The following is a 15325-nucleotide window of genomic DNA, read 5'->3' as shown; positions in this document are numbered from 1 at the left end:
TACTCCCCATACGGCACTGTACAAACCGGGATGGAGTTTAATGGAAAAGCTTTCAGAAACTAAGCATCTTGTCCGTGCGCCATGTTCATCCTTACGTCCATCACTGTAAGCAGCGTGGCTTTATTCTAGTCAAACGACAATATGCAATCCGACACTGTCACGACAGTCCTCTATTCATCCTGCTTTGCATTAAATTCTGGAGTGGACCACACCACCACCCGTCACCCCGGTGTTCCGTGCCCTGTCCGGGGGTCTTCAGCTCTAAGGAGAAGCAACCACTACTTGAACTGACTGGTTTACGACGGTTTCTTTCATCTCGCACCGTCGTCCGGAAGGGCGGAGAGCTTTCCTACCCACTCGGATGCGTCCATTTCAAAAGCGGATGCTTCTCCGGAGTGGTCTTCGAGTGACAAATGAAAGAGAAATGGAATCGGAGAGTATCTCCGGTGAAGGTGCGCCAACCGAATACTATCAAGCGAGAGTGCCGTAAACGCACACAATCTGGTTAGTTTATCCTCAGCAAAATTTTCAATTTGTTTTCCTTTATGAATTAGGAGTGTTCCGGGTATTTGAAAGGATTTATTTGAAAGAGTCAGCAGACGTGAGGAGCTTTCGATTGAGAGATTACTTCAAATTGCTTTCCTGCAAAGGTTCAATCTATTTTCGAAATCGTTCCAAGAACAAACATGTGAAAACCGCCTAATGGGTGCTTGGAGTAAGCATCGTTCGCTCTTCAGCCGCTGTTATCAAGAACGACGACACGAGGCAGAGCGTACCACTCGTCCTTTGCATCATCTGTGACTCTCTAAGAAACTAAGAACCGTGGAGGCGTTTCAATGTATTTGACGAGCGAAATCGACGTTTCTCTCGGGCCCATCCCGGGAATCCATCTTGAAACGCAAAATACAGATTTCCTGGTAAGGGACCACTCCTAGCTACGAATTAAGAGTCGGAATGCTTCTAAACCAATTATGACCGGAAAATTGAGTAAAGCCAACGACGACGACGACGACAGCGACGACGAGCACGGTCCTTGCGACATAAGATCCTTATTAAGTGCCCGGCCCGGCCCGACCGTCGCCATCGTTACCGATGGTACGGGATGCTTAGCTTGCCACGATTTCACGGTTTTCCGTGCCATGGCCAGCGCATCTAGCGGCGGGGCCCGTCAATGAGCCCGGCACTGATTTATGTCTTTACGACCTGTGCTCTGCTCTTGGTGCGGCCTCTAATTTGATTCTGCCATTATCGCCACTTTATACGCCGACCGGGGTCCGGGTCCGGGGCCTGGAGCGAACAAAAAGCGTGTGCGCCCCAAACACACACACACACACACACACACACACACACACACACACACACACACACACACACACGCACGAACAAATGGTCGCCATGGGGATGGCGGTGATAAATTATGAAATAAAAATCAAAAAGCATGAATTATGGAAGTTTTCAAATCATTTCCATCATCATTTGCCTGCGAAGCGAGTTCCGTCCTCCCCGCCCTTTCCGCGGCCTCCGGTCTGCCACATCGGTGCGCATCGATTACATACATGGTGGTGTTCATGAATTTTCATAAACTTTTCGGCGAAAACACACACACGCGAGACCATCATCCTTTGCGTCTCTGTTTGCACAATAAGGAGGAGGTAGACTGGGGCCGCAGGGATGAAGGAAATCCGCATGACCGCAGACCGGATGATAAATAAACATTACCAAACAGTACTACGCGTGAAGGCCATCGATAGCTTGCCGTGGCGACTGAGACCGGGAATTGGTCCGAGAGTTTGTGTAACACAAAACACTTTTCGTTCGAAAAATAAATCATGACGCAACGTTCACACACACACACAAACAATGGCGAATGGTGTGCCTCGGGGCATGCAATAAAGTCCACGCGAGGAACCGCGTCGACCGCGCTCTATCCTTCTCCTATATCCTGGTGCGCATCCTCATCGTACATGCAAATTGAGTAAATTTACATTTTTACTACGTGTGCGTGTGTGCGTGTGTACCAGTGTTGCAGAAAATGCATTACTGTGTTTCTGCGCACGGACCCGATTTCGGATGCAATCCCCGGGGCGCGTTGGTCAGCGAACAAGAAACAATGCAAACCACACCAATGGCGATTACAACCTTGCGGCAATGCAATATACGTGCGGTTTATATGGTGCTGCGATATGGTTGGCATATAGAAGAAGATGCCCGCTTGGTGCACGATTGGTTCACATGATGGTGCTATTCGCTGGAACACTCATTCCATTTGTTAACAAATCTCCATCCCCACCAAAAAAGGCTCACAAAAAATATGTTTGTCTGTGTTGCGGAGATTCGGCTTTGTTTGTCACGATAATTGGAATTGGTTCCGGGAAAATCTGTACAAAATATTGCTTTCAATCTAGTTATAGCAACCGGTATAATATCTGTAACACGCACGTAAATGACAGATAACATGCTGGCTGATAGCGTTTCTTATTATGAAAATCCATGCACCTACGCTTCTCATAACCTTTGATTTAGCCGTACGCTTTGTTCTGACCCAATGTGATGATCATTCGATAACGAAGCCGACCATGAAACCATGAAAGCTTTCATCAACAACTCCACCTCAGACCGGCTGCCTGCATTGTGGACAACAAACAGAGAGAGAGAGAGAAGGAGAGGGAAATCGTTTGGAACCAGCAAATTCCAGCACGTCCCGTGTACCATACCATGATTACATCGATGATTATCCTACGAGAATGCTGTCAACCTCTCCGTCGGCACTATCATCACCTCCGGCGAGATCATCACATAACCTCACAAAAGGTGAACGACAGCTCAGCACAGAACTATAGCCAACGGCCAGCAGATCCGTCGCTGCGACCCGGTGTATGGGGAGCTTATCTTCTGTCTCTGCCATCCTGTGCGTAGAATAACGTTTTTGTAAAGTTATTCCGGTTCGCAATCGATTACCGGAGTCACCGGAGTGCGGGGATCTTTCCTTCGTCGAATCAAATGGGAACGCTTCCAACGGGCAACGGAGAGAGAGCGAAAGAGAGAGAGAGAGAGAGAGTGAGAGCTGTCCGAGCTGCTGGTGGTGGTAAATGGTGGCCAATGGGTTTTTGGGCCATGAATAATTCATAGCGGGGCTCGCTCCCTAAAGGACTTCATCGTGTCTTCGTGTAAACCCCCCGGTCCTGGTCGGATGTCGCTTGGGATCTGATTATCAACCCAAGGCCGAGGGTTCGCCAGATCGAGGGCCTGGCCAGTGTTCCGTGACCAGCGAGCACCCTTGGGAACGGGCGCGGGAACTCTCTTTAAGCTGGCAAATGACGGAACTTTGCTCGCAGGATTACGGAGTGGTCCCAGGCCCAGGGCTTCCTTGTTATCACCAAGCGGTGACCCGTTCCTGTTCTTGTTGAAGGCGAAGAACATGAGGGATCCTGGGGTCATACATACTAGTTTGCACTCTCTTGTTTGTAAGAAATCAAACTACACATCACCACTACCACCACCAAGCAGGACTCCAGGCACAGATGTCGTCTGAATACAGTTCATTAGACCAGAAGCCAAAGCTTTTCACCTAATTGCATGCCGTCTGCCTAGTGGCCGGCCCTCAGGAAGGGGAACAGTTTAAATGTATGGCGTCACCGTATTCATGGCGCCTACCGAATGACACTGTAGGCCCCCTTTCGGTTGAGGTCTATTTAATTACGGCTTTCACTAACACGCAGTTGATGCGTTGCCCGAGATGAACTGTCCCGGGGCTATCGCTGTCGTCGTTCAATCTTTCTCTTCTTAATTAATTCTCATCCACAGAGGCAATTCCGGTGCCCTGATGCCGACATCCATTCGTGTGCGGACGGAGTGATAGGATTCCGAGGACCGGATCGAGGCTGGTGGTCTGGTGGCGATCTAAATTGCAGATTTTTTGTTCCCTCCCCCCGGCTCTCCGGGTGCCAGTCAGTCCAGACCGGCTGGCCCTCCGATCGGTTACATTGTCAGTCGACTGTCGGTGTCCATGCACGCCGAACAACGGACCACTGGCGCTTCCATTGAAAGCGCTTTTATGAAACATAAAACTTTATCAATTCCCCCCTCCCGTTGGAGGCTTCTCTTCGGCTTCTTCCTCTGTATCTTGCTGGTTATTCCAACGATGGACAGCACAGCAGCTGGGCCCCTGTGTTGTGGCTCCGTCTGCCCGGAGGATACATACAACACCATGGGAATTATTATTTGTGCTCGGCAACATATAGTTGGCAATACAGGACCGGGCCGGCCCCTCAGCACCGGGTCATAACCATTGGTGTGCTGAATGTCGAGTTTAGGATTTTGTTCCGAACGAACGAACCAGTCCACAGAAGCGACCTGTGAAGCTGTCGGGATAAAATCAATATTTGAATGAACTGTCTGCTGTAACGTAACGTAACGTAAACACGTCACGTCCGCAGATTAAAGGACATCATAATGATCTGCACGTTAAAGTGCTTGCAGCTTATAGTGCTGCTGCTTCTAGTCGGCAGCTCTGCAATGCCGGATGCAGTGTGGACAGGTCTCATGCCACAACAAGCCTTTGGAGTAGACAGCTTACAATGCAACAAAAGTCGACCATATTGGAGCCGGCGCTGTGCTGTGCCGGGCTGTGCAATTCTGCAGCTTCCTGTCCTGCAACAGGAAACCTCATTCTCTGCACCGGACATGTGTTTTGCACCGTTGGAAGCTGGCCGGTGGTACATGGAATGAACTTTACGTTTGGAATTCAGGAATGGGTTCGTTTGAAGAGAGAGAGAGAGAGAGAGAGAGAGAGAGTGAAAAAAAAAACAGAGAGAGAAGGGCGAAAGTGCACCGATACAAGTTGAAGTTGGATCGGAGCGTGTGCCATCCGATGCACGACGTGTCCTGTGCACTCCTTCCTGTTCCGTTTCCTCTACTGCTACTGCACTGCTCGTTCTCGGAAGTGGAACAATAAAAACATATTTCAGAAAAAGAATGTGAACACGAGAAGCGTAAGGTATGGGAGCACTTCGCTGATGAACTCATTATTGGGAAACTTTTGCCGCATCCGTGCCGCAAACGATGCCATCGCAATTTGGAAGCAGCAGTGTAATCGATCTAGCTTAGTAGTGGTTGTTGGTACCCTTACAGGGTGCAGCTTTCCATCGGTGGAATACAACGATTACTATCACAAAATGTGCTCTTCCTCACTCGCACGCTCTCTTGTTGAGAATCGAATAGCGCAGCGCATGGCACTTGAAATCCTCGTTCGATGATGGTTTGTTGGACGCCGAAATGGACTTGTTTTCCGCTGCTGTGGCTAAGGGCAATCCGGCAAAACCCCGTAAGATGGGTCCCTCGTCTAGTCAGCTTTAAAACAAGAATCGTGGAAACATCGTAGACAGCCGCGATGGTGCTGGCGGTTAGAATCGCTTCATCACTCGTCACATATGGGATACGGCTATCCGGAGCCACAAAAGTACGTGCGCAGCATCCAGGAAACGTCCCTAACTCACCCCCGGGGGGTCCACCGTTACGTTCGAATGATGAGGATCAACGATTCTTGCCCTACCTCACGGAACCGATCCGACCGAAACCGGCCAAAAATGGACGCCGCTCGACGACGATGTAAGATGCAATTTTGAGCATCATCAATTCAGCAAGAAGGAAACCACGATTCATGGTCCACACCTCGTATATGGTTCGGATACGGACGTTCGGTCGTGGCCACACGTCTGCTACTACTACTGCTGCTGCTGCTGCTGCTGGTGCTGCTGCTGGTGTCATACACTCAACGATATGAGGCAGCAGTTTCTTGTCTTGTCTCGACTCCGACGGCGACAAACACGTTCCGTACGATTGCACCGCTAGGTGGTCCGCTGGCCCGCTGAAGATAAGCCGGCTTCGAACGGTAGTAGTAGTCTCTCCCATTTACTCCGGCTTCCATTCTATCATCCTCATAAAAATCCGGCCCCATCTTTTGTGACACAGGATTTCCGGATTCTCCTTCATTTGTGTGTGCCTGTGTGTGTGTCCCTCGCTGTCCTCTCACTCTGCCTGTACTGCTCCTCGCGCTCCATAAACCATCATCTGCGGATGATTCTTTTCCCAGCATTCTGCCTTCAACGTGGTGGCCCCCGCCACCATTTTGCTCCGATGGTCTGTCACGAACGGAAAGCTCCAGTTACACGAAACGTTATTGCGTTACGTGCCGGGCCGGGCCGGGCCGGGCGTGCGAACGAACGAACGGAACGGAAAGCATTGCCCCTTCGGGGAGCATTGAGTGATAACACTCTATATATGGGTATGGGTATGTATTCTGCATGTAACGACGAATACGGGAAAATTGATAACCCAAGTTGTTGTCGTCGTCGTCGCTTGGTTGGTGCCTCCTGGGGCTGCTGGATTGTCTGGTGCGTTGCGTACATTTTTGTGTTTATGGATGAGAAGCGGTGAGACCAGGCCCCCTGGAGGGTGGTACTCTGTTAAGAATCTATTTAACGAGTTCTGAACGAGTGTGAGTAAGCGTGTGCGTACGGCTGGACTATACTCAGGATTCTCGTTCTACTGCAGGATTCTGGTCGATTCTTTTCGCCTTGGGATGCCCTCGAATGGTGGAGGGACTTGCTACGACCACGTTGAGTGATTCCAATAATTACAAACAGTACCACACAGCGAAAGCATCGAAGCCAACTTCAGCTCGAGACCAACCGTTCTAGCTTAAAGGCTTCGAGTGTATCGTCTGTTTTTCCTCCCAACAAAAAGCTTTTCCAGCTTTATTTTTTATTTTTCCGTATATTCCCCCCCACAATCTGATTTGCGCCTCTGGTCCTTTTTGGCGTAACCAACATAATTCACCTCGCTCGCACTCTAATCGAATAGAATTTCAATGAGTCCGACCCCGGCGGTACGACACTCACTCCTTGGCTTTAGCTCGTTATTTATGCTTCATTAGACCTGAAGGAAGCGGACAAACCGTGTGACCGCCCGACCAAGTGGTGCGCTTGAAAGCACCTTCTTCTGTTGTGTCGTGGAACGCTCCGAAGCGGAAAGCGAAAAAAGGTCCTCTCTTCTACCAAAAAAAAAAAAAACAACCGACGACCCTGCCAGGACCTGCCTCATCAATATGCGTAAACTCCTAATTGGCACGCGGGGACCGCCTTCACACAAAGGCGTAACCGAAAGCGGAGACCAACGCTGTAGCGATACGAGCTGTAAAGGACCTTCAGCAATCGTTACGATTGCTGTTCGGAGCTGGCAGCAGTAGTTCCTTTTTTGGCCTTTTTTTTTTTGTGTCCCCGGACCCAGTGAACCGTGGTAACTTTTCCGGTGACACTTCTCGCCTGCTGCGATACTGTCACGATGTCGTGTGTCACCCTGTGTCTCGGTGTGTGTGTGTGTGTGTGTGTGTGTGTGTGTGTGTGTGTGTGTGTGTGTGTGTGTGTGTGTGGGTGAACGTTCTACGCCGGGCACTCGAAGCAGGCCACTTTTAATTTCGTGAATTTCATAAATTTTAAGCCAGCTACCAGTCCAGCTGGGATGACGATATTTGGCGGCAGAACGTCTTGGCCGAAAGTTTTCCGGCAGGCAGTAGCCCCCCTGCTGGTGGCTTCCCTTTTTTCCCTTTTTTCGTTCCACTGAGAGTTTGCTTACTTTTTTGTTTTAATCAGAAAATAGGTCTCCATTGACCTTATGCCCTGCGCTTCGGTTCGCCATAAAGTGCCGTTCAAAACCAGGGAGAAGAGACCAAAAGTTGTTCGCGAACGTTTCGCACAAAGAATGGCGGAAGTAACGGAAGCCATTCCACTCTTCCGGAACCCTCTCTGTCTCTCGCGCTCTTACGTTGTCTAAATGGCGGCAGGCATCGATGGCACTTGAAGGACAAAGTCTTGGCCGCTTGGTCCTGCGCCTGCTCCTTTATTCTCTCTCTAGTGGCTCCCTGGAGTGAAGCCGCATGGAATGCCCGGTCTGCTTCAAATTGCTGCAGGTTTTACGGCGAAGCGCACCGCACCGGAACAAAGCCAGGGCGTGAAGTTCTAGTGGAACCGTGCCTCATGCCGCGCCGTGTGTTCCCTTCTCTACACTGGCCAAATTGGTCCCAGGATGGTTACTGGCTACGCGATAGCAGAAGCATAGCATCCACAGTCCGATAACACGCATCTGCGACCCCGATCCGAGAGGCTTTCTTCTTCGGCCCCAGAACCCCATTCTCGATGGAATGTGATAAGCACGCCAAGTACGTCCGCACGCACGATCCCAAGGGCCTCTCTTTCGCTCTCTTTCTCTCTCTCTCTCTCTCTCTCTCTCTCTCTCTTTCTTTCTTTTGAAGCTCGGATTTGTTTGCCTTCTCCACGCCTTCTCGAGAAGGCGCTTCTCGAACCTCGACTTCTTCATGACCTCTGCGATGCTCGAAACGAAGATTCTTGGTCCCTGCGTCTGTGTGTGTGTGTGTCTGGTGAGTGGCATCAAAGTGGAAAATGCGGCAGCACACGACGCCTATCCGCGAGCGGACTCGCATCTTGCGAGATGTTTTTCGGGAGATTGTTGTTGGCCGCACCGCACGTTCCCCTTGGCTTCATTGTTTTTTGGGCCAAAAAGGTGAGGGAAGATTTTCCTCTATCGCGTGCCTCGTGCTTTTTTGAGACCGTGCTTTTGCAAAGAAGGAAGATTGAATCTTATGATTCTGGGTGCTACTTCTCGAGCGAATTCCTCGCTGGCATCTTGGCTCCTTCGTTTGGGTTTCTGTTCGCCAAAAAAACAAAGCGGCTCCTCGGCTTCTTTACAAATAATAACATCCCTTTGGAGAAAACAACAGATATACACGGGGTGGTGCGTGATGGCGGTTTGTACCAAGGGCAATCAAGTGAATCTTTTTCCACTCTCCCTCTCTCTCTCTCTCTCTTGCTCGGATTCCGTGCCCTTGGTGACCGGGGCATCCTTCGATAATCGAATTTTCCCGTACACAGAAAGGCAAAACCTCAATCCGATTTTTTCCAGATCGACCGTTACAATCACTTTCACAGCCAGCGAACCGAGGAGAGGACCGAAGGATAAGCCAAAGGATGCCCTTAAACAGCATGCCGAGCATGCCGAGAAGGTTAACGAATTGTTCCACGTGGAAATGTTATCGGGCGGATCGTCACTCGTCATGCTTATGACAGCACCGTTCGCTGGCGGTTCCTTCCCTGCCATGGCCATCATATCATCATCGTCATCGTCATCGACATCGCCATTGTGCGTCGAATTTCGTTTTGGAAAAACAATAACTGTCAGTCGCATTCCACGCCGCAAAATCCGGTACAACGTTACCAACGAGAAGTAAACGCTCAGATCAAAAGCTGGAGGCTAAATAATTGAAATTGATTTGGCAAAAAAAAAACTGGTGCTGCACATCGAGCATTGGCATCAACAAAACATGGATTTGTAGTACAGTTCGCTGTTCATATTGCAAAATTGATTAGAATTTGATCGATCAATAATCAATCTAATCCGAGCGAAGCGAACCAGAATAATGATGTGCGAGCCATAAAACTAATGGAGGAGCAGCGGAAAATTCCCTTTGATGGCTGGGTTGGTGTTGAATAATTAAAATGTGAACTGGAAGAGTTCCCGCTGCTGGCCGCACCCACAACAACGGATCAATTCCCGGTGCTGGTCATCAATTCCCGGAGGGTGGGAGGTTCAAATAGAAAGTAACCTCGTTTGGTGGGGGGCGATAAACGATGTCACCCTCTCCGGAACAACCACAAAGTGACTATCAGGTCGTGACGTTCAGTTACTTTCGATCACGGTTTAAGTACCTTTCCCGCTCACGCTTACCTTTCGAGCACCTATCGCTACCGATGACCTCAGCAGACGGGAGACTTTACTTCGGTGACGTTGTATTTGATTGGGACAATCCCCTCTGCTAGCCGGCGTCTGCGTCTCCGTATCCGATGCTTGACTACTTGGGGTGCCAAGTTCCGGCTCTCACTTCACTTTACTTCACAACTTCCGCGTGGTTCCGTTTCTGTCGCGCTTCCTCTAATCGCTTTCAGCTGCTGCGACCACCAAACTGGCCACCAAACGCACACACTCACACACAAATGCACACACGCACGTATAAGGTTTAACCGGGAGCTTGGCCAACACTTCACTTCCACTGCTTGTCGCACTTCTCGTGCGCCAATTCACAACTTTCTTTATCTTCCGCACGACTCTTCACACTTCTGCATCATCACCACCATCAACAGAGAGCGAGAGAGAGAGGGAGAGAGAGAGGGAGAGAGAGAGAGAGAACATCAGAAAACAAAAAAAATCGGAGAAACTCTCACCTCATGCAGCGCGCCGCACGAGATATCATCCCTTGAGTTCCGCGTGTCCCAGTTTGGGTCTCCCGTTCCCCCCCTCGAGTCCCCGAAAAATCCTGTTTGCACTCCCTTCCATCTTGGGGCCCTCTTTGGAAGCATCTTACTTCCGGTTCGCTTAAACCGTACCCCGCGGTACTCCCGGCTCGCCCCCAAAAAAAAACCAGATCGCCTCGCAATCTGCCCGAAAATTCATAATCAATTCATCGATTTTTACTGATCATTGCTGACGTCGTCGATGCCGTTTCGCTGCCAATCGGCTGCGTCATCGGATTCGTCTCCACCACCGCCACCATCACCCCTTGACGGGTGCATCAGCAACGGCCCCCCGGATCACCTTCAGAGACGCGCGCGCGCACGCTTTTCAAGCGTTCTTGAAGAAAAGAAAACGAAACCAGATACCGTTAAGATCCGAACGTTCCCCTTTCTCTTTCTTCTAACATCAGCCTCAACATCGGCATCAACATAAGAGCCAACATCGTGGTGGCCGCGGGGGGATGGGGTCGATGGTCTCGGGCTTTTCGTCGTCGTTTTCGGTTTCATTTTGTGCCGCAAAGGAACGAAAACCGGCGGCCACCATCATTTGTGGCCGCCGCCGCCGCCGCCGTCATCCCCCCGTTGCCGTTCGGTTTCGTATTTTCGGCCACCGCACCGCTTTCTTCCTTCCACCTTCCTTTCGGCGCTCGGCTGTGAAGATGATGCTGCTGCTTCTGCTGTTGCTGCCGGGGGGTTGTACGCTCGGTTTTGCGCATTTATGGCGCCGCTCCTCGCCGTTCCAGCCCCCCTCTCCGGGATTGGTTTTTGTTTTTAAATTTGGATTTTCCTTTTTGCCGTTTTCCTCGCGCACTGATCAATATTCAATGTGCCGGAGGGGGGTAACAAACGAAGAGAGAGAAGCGAAGAGCGCGAGATGCTGATGTCTGATAATGATGACGGACGGACGGATGATGACGTCTTGGCATGGCATGCTTGGCGGTGCCTGCTGCTGCTGCTGCTGCTGCTGCTGCTGCTGCTGCTGCTGCTGTTTCGTGTCCTGGCGCACCTAACGAGGCCAACCGTTCACTTTTCCTCTCGGTGGCCGCACCCTTTTGACAAGGGAGGAGGAGGAGGAGGAGGAGGAGGCCGGAGCTTGCTCGCCGTGTAATAATGATGATTGCTTTGCTGATTAAGCAAAAAAAAATACACCAGCCCGTCAGCCAGCATCATCATCATCAGCATCAGCATCAGCATCGGCAATTTCTCGCGCATCTCTTCGCGAAGGAGAGTGAAGAAAATTATTAAGTACGACGCAAATCGATCGAAACTCGAATCGTTGGCTGGAGTTGGTGGAGGAGACAGAGAGAGAAGGAAAAACGAAGAGAAAAGTGGTCTTCGTCGTCGTCATCGTAGTGGTCGTAGTCGTTTGCCGGATCAAATCAAGCGTAAAAGAAAGTGAAAGACGTGGATAATGAAGTAGGCAGCGCATCTGGTAACCATGGAAAAGTGCATGCCAGCCGCCTGGAGTCTGTCCGTTCCGTCCGGTGCATGGCGAGCATTAGCAATTGGCTAATCGAACCTTTTCCTTCGTTGGTGTTTTGTATCGGCTAGCATTAGGCATTGCAAATGGTGCTTCGTGTGTTTTTTTTTGGAACACCATACCAGACCCATTAGCACATCAAGCGGCAAACAGTCCGACACACACACACACACACACACTATTTACAGTAAAGTGGATATGCACACTGTACTGGATACGCCACGTCGTTGGACTGGACGTTGGAACCACAAAAACCACGAATTGACCACTGGAGCAACCAGGGACGGCATAGAGGGTCGACTCCCAGTCGAGTGGCTCCACCAACTCCAAACCAAATGCCAACAGGGCTCGGGTTTTTGCAGCATACTGGCATGCTGGCTGCTGTTGCTCCTGCCCGATAGTCCTGGTAGTTTGGGAAGCCATCAGAAACATCAGACAGCATGTGGGGTGTGGTGATGCCAGCCGGTGGTTATGCTGGTTAGGCATGCTGACCGACCAACTCCCATCCATCGGCTTCGTATAAGGCAAATGGTGAATGCCTGAAACTGCAATCAAAGTGCAGCTGGCCACTACCACTACATTCTCAGGCCCGTAACCGGGTTATTGTTGCATCGTTCGAAAATCGGTTTTTTTTTCGGGGGAGGGGGGGGGGATGTAACTCTAAAACAACCTGACCAGACCACTTGATGAAGCCATACACACTCCACAACACTCGGAACAATCCATCGCAAGCACGTGTCCCCATCGTCCGTGTTAACGAGTCACGAGTGCACAGTCCATTCAAATGCATGACACAGGGGGTAAAGGGGGGGAGGGGGGATTTCACCAAACGGAGCGATTCCTCCCCTCACACGCACGCACGCGGATGTCTCACATACTGCGTACACCGACGACAGACGCGTTCGCGTTCAAAGGAAGCTCACACGCGGTGAAGCAACGGGATCGACACCGGACCAAAAGGAGGTGCAGCTGCAAGGTGAGGTTTGGAAGGGAAGGGAGGGTATCGGGGTATCGGCCAATGCCCGAGCCGCCCCTTGCCTCGCCTCGCGTGTGACGTTCCGAACGTTGTTTGATTTCGCTTGCGCCGAGACGGTGCTCGGATGCTTTCGCAACTTTCTCTCTTGTTGGAAACCTGTTTGGCACCTCCCTTGGGGCCACACTCGTGTTTCTTCTTCTTCTGTTTCTGCTTCTCTCCCCCCGCCCCGGGGGGGGGGGGGTGTCGATCGCTACCGTGCTTCTCCGGTTGATCTGCTGCTGCTGCTGCTGCTGGCGCCATACTTATGCCGTTGCGAACGTTCCGACTGTGGATTGCGCATGCAGCAGGACAGACAGACAGACACACAGACACGCGCACTCGTTCACACACTGTTTCTTTGTCGCCCTTTTTTCCTGGCGCATTGTTGAATCCTGTTTCAGACAACCGCAAAACTGGAAGCCACACACACAGACACACACTTGAAGGTCAAACCGACTTGGCACTTACAGCTTTTCGTTCGATCCTTTCGCCAAAAAGAACGTAAACGACTCGCGACTCGCGCGGTACGCGAACTTTCAAACTTAGGACAATCCTTAAGCGCCGTTAAGTCAACGGAGAAAGACCAGAGACCCGGGACACGTCCGACACGAAACGCGGTTTCGAAGCGAATGAAAGCTCGAAGCTTCGGCGAAGTTCGTGAAGCGGTGTACGGTACCATATACTCGCCAACGGTTACCAGTGACTTCGACTCCGGTTCCGTCGGCGTTCGTTTCGACTGGCGGAAGCCTGTTTCTGTTTGAATCTTGCCGATGCTTTTTAACCAACTGAACTGGCCCTTGAAGACGTATCGATAAACTTTTGATAGCAGGGTTTTTTTCTACTAGATTGTTTATTTAGTGGTAATATTTTTTTTTTGTTAAATTAGAGCAGTTTTTTGTTTATTAAATCGAAGCAACCGAACGGACGACATTCCAGTTTGGCAAATTTGTTCGTGAGAAGGTTTAAGGTCGTATCATGGTAGCAAATGGCAAAATATGACCTCGGAACTAAATTTTTCAGCCAAAACCCTTGCCAGGAAGCTATATAAACAACGGTTGACCATGTAATACACCATTTTGATTTACGATAAAACTTACGGCTTGATATTAAATTCGATTTTATTAAGCGTATAGGGATGGTTCAAGATATTTTAATCTGTTAACTGTAACCGTAAATTAATGATTTAGTCGAAGTCGATGTAAATATATAAAGGATTTTGTCGAACTACAGGGCAAGTGATAAATTCCTCCAGTACTAAGCAGAAACTCGGGTATAGTCAATGGAAAAAATCGAAAATTCATACAAAAAATGGACGAAAAATGTGCACCTATGATTTATATAAAAAAAACATTAAACAACAGATCTTTAAAATTACATATTTTGTTCATTCTTTTGTTTGCGGAGGAATGATCCATTCCGTGCGACCAAATTATAGCTGAAACAAGCTTTAGGGCGGTTGACGTTCGGTGAGCATTCGGCTCACCAGCAGCAGACCACCCGCCGTTCGCTCGCACCTAAAACACCGCCCGAAGACGCACGAGTCGCGCGTGACTTCGTTGTTCATGCTAGGGCCCCACCAAGCCCCACGCCATGGCCGCACGGACCGGATCTGTTGTCGGTCAGTCTCACCACGCGGTTGTCGCGGCTAGAAAACCAAAACAAAACGGAACCATCCTGCAAGGTCCGGCTTGAAACACAATGTGCCAGACGTCACTGGAAACCCTGGAGGGAGGGCGAGAGAGTAGGGCCGGCGGGGCCAGGAAGGACATTCCTCTTTCGTCCTTTTTGCAACGCATGAAATGCGAAACGATTACATTCGGCCGAACGGTTCGGTTCGGTAACGGTGGCGTCTGTCTCTGCATCATTACTTCCGGCACGGTATGCTTCTCTTCCCCTCTCCACCGGGATTGAATCCTGCATTCCGGTTCCAGTTCCGGTTCGGTTTTTCCCCCTCCCCCCGGAGCTGTGAGGATCCTTTGTGCTAAATTTGATTTTTCCTTTTGTTTCCACTGTGTGTGTACGAGCTCGTGTATGTGGCCGCAAGAGGACTGGTATGGCCAATGGTTTGTAAGAAAATCGAAACCCAGCAACGCCCGGTACCCCTAGGCACCGGTAGGCCGCTGGCCGGATGCTGGCGCTTCTCTGGAAATAAATGCTTCACCATTTTTCCTTCCAGCGCATGCCCTGACCCCACGCGGCCGGTGCTCGAAGGGTCGAAGGAGCGTCCGGGCTTGTTGAACGGACGTGAAATCGTTCGTGACTCTGCATACCGACCGTCGGCATTAGCGGACGGTCGTGGGTCGTGGTTGTCACCGGAAGATGGTGCGACTCCCCGTAAAAAGGATGTCCATCCGGGAATTGGAAGGGCGCCGAGATTGTGAAATGATGGTCCGAAAGGCCGGCAAACGGGATGCAACGCTCCAAAAAGGTAATCCTCCTGAAGGCTCGAGACAAGCTAAAAAGGCAGAT

General features: G+C 50.5%; 1 protein-coding gene across 1 annotated transcript in view; it reads right to left on the bottom strand.

Moving 5' to 3' along the window:
- The window catches only part of LOC125948474 (uncharacterized), a 43552-nt gene extending 30084 nt beyond the window's left edge, over positions 1 to 13468 (bottom strand). Inside the window, exons 1-2 of the mRNA XM_049674590.1 lie at positions 13325 to 13468; positions 9799 to 10187 (exon numbers count right to left, since the gene is read on the bottom strand). The gene's annotated coding sequence lies outside the window, so the exon portion shown is untranslated. The remainder of the gene's footprint in view (positions 1 to 9798; positions 10188 to 13324) is intronic.
- Between the last annotated feature and the right edge of the window lie 1857 nt (positions 13469 to 15325).

This window comes from Anopheles darlingi, chromosome 2 (assembly GCF_943734745.1).
Source record: "Anopheles darlingi chromosome 2, idAnoDarlMG_H_01, whole genome shotgun sequence".
NCBI lineage: Eukaryota > Metazoa > Arthropoda > Insecta > Diptera > Culicidae > Anopheles > Anopheles darlingi.
The sequence above is the reverse complement of the archived record's forward strand: the minus strand, read 5'-3'. Positions and strand labels throughout refer to the sequence as shown.